Below are 2,182 nucleotides of genomic sequence, written 5' to 3' on the forward strand. Positions count from 1 at the left end.
AGGAATGATACCACCGAAGAGTAAGCATCTAGTTTTCATTCTTTCAAGAGATCCACCTGTCACAGTACGAGATGTGTAATTGGTCCAAGCACAGCGAGGAGCAAAAACCCAAGCGGGGTGTGATGCTAACAAAATACCTATTCTCCTAACTGTCATCTTTATTGCCACAAGAATTTGGAGACTCCAGCTCACAATTTAATCAAAACATATAATTTGAAGTGACGTGAAGATGTCAGAGCACAATAAAGCTTGTCGTCGTTATTGTGTTTATCAGTCCTTTTCTTTCAAATAGTGGCAGTAAAGCTGAGTAAATTGTATTCTGTTGCTTTAAATTTACTCCTCGAAGATAACTATTTAAGCCTAAATGCTATCAGTAGGGAAGGGACTTAAATCTCCATAAATCTGAAATAGCAGGATGACTTATGGACCTGGGTTTTAGTAGAGTATATCTAAGAATGTGAGGTTGTTTTCTCAGTCATAGCTAATGGGCAAACATTTGATGTTGCTCTCGCAGAAAAGCAATATGATTTATAAACGGATTTTGGCGGGATTTACTGTAATGGAGAACCCACGCCTGTGACGTCTAAAACAACCTGTTATGACATTAACTAAAAGCTAATACTATAAAAAATATTTCAGCAACTTCTAGTTTTTGTTTGAATTTCAGGACAGTTCTAATAGTCTAAGGTCGCTACGTCTATTAAAGACACCATAAAACGCACAACATACCATCAAAATAAGCAGTGAAGAACCTGACAGCATATCAGGGAAAACAACTTGTTGGTTTTTTATTTGATATATTAATATGCATATGATACAAAATATTCTCTTCGGACATTAATATATAACAAATATATTAAATGCATTTACTTTTTTATTACAATAAATTTCCGATACCATTTGATCATGAAAGGTTCATTCTTAAATGGAAAAAAAAAACTTAAAATAAGGTTCAGTTATAGATTTTTCAAAGGTTGGAAAGAAATGGTGTTGTCTTTAAAAAGAAAGATTAAAGCAAGAATATTATGTCAAACGACAGTATCCATTAATTTTTTTCTGAAAATGATAAATGACTGCCTTGCACTATAACGTGATGTGAGTGGAACTTTTTCTGATTTGAATAGTCATATTTTATCTGAAGTGTAACCTAGAGCATTGCTTTGCTGCCTTGACAAAATAAACCACTGTTTTACATCACTGAGGCATAATGGTTTCCAAATGCTACACTTCCAGCAGTGGTGTCACGGCATCTTCTGCTGGATGTAATAATTTTGAGAAGCTGTGCTTCAGTGGAGGTGAAAGAACTAATGTAAAGATTTTTATGCAAGTGGCCTGTATCGTTTTTTTGTATCATAATTGTTATCCAACTGTGATATTATCCAATGCCTGAAAAATGGCAGTCATCTGTGGTTCTTTCTAGATAGTCTGCTTTAAATAGTGTAAACACATACACTGGTAATTTTATAACTTTATACAGGTGTTCTTGATATAGCACTTACTCACTACAGGATCTAAGAATGTTATTGTATCCTAAATCATAACTGAAAATGCAGAGGCAGTAATGACTTGGGATACATTAAGATCGCCTTACATCTCACAATGAAAGGCATCCTCCGCATGTTTAGGGGTAGGATTTTCTTCCTTCTGCTTTTGAAATTGCTTCCATTGTCTCTTTCAGTATGCTCTTTTAATTTCACAAAGGACATCAAATTAGCTATGGCCTTCTACTTCTACTTCTAAAAGGATTTTTAGCTCCGAAACGTCTATCCCTCCTTACAACTCGTACTTTTTGGTTTCCCGACTGTTATGGGGGGGAAAGCAAAATATATAAATGGACCTGCCATAACAGAGACAACGAGGGGGAGGTGTGTGTGTGATTGATTTTAAAACTGTGTCTGCATTTTAGAAATTGGTATATGTATTATATATGCTGATTTAGCATGTTGCTGTTTTTTTGTAATGTAAGTCGTTTTGTTGAGATTAAACTGTGTGCAGCTGAGGTATTTTTGGAATAACTATATAACTTTAGGATTACAGTCAAATGTCTCCAGCAAGTGGTAAAACTCTGCTATTACACTATGGACTGTAATGACTCTCTTTGCTTTGTAAACCAACCTTGTGAACGAAGTTAAGAGGCCTATTGGCCCATCGTTGCACCCAGCTCATTTTTGATTGGTTACCT

This window comes from Neolamprologus brichardi, chromosome 7 (assembly GCF_056152115.1).
Source record: "Neolamprologus brichardi isolate AB-2024 chromosome 7, ASM5615211v1, whole genome shotgun sequence".
NCBI lineage: Eukaryota > Metazoa > Chordata > Actinopteri > Cichliformes > Cichlidae > Neolamprologus > Neolamprologus brichardi.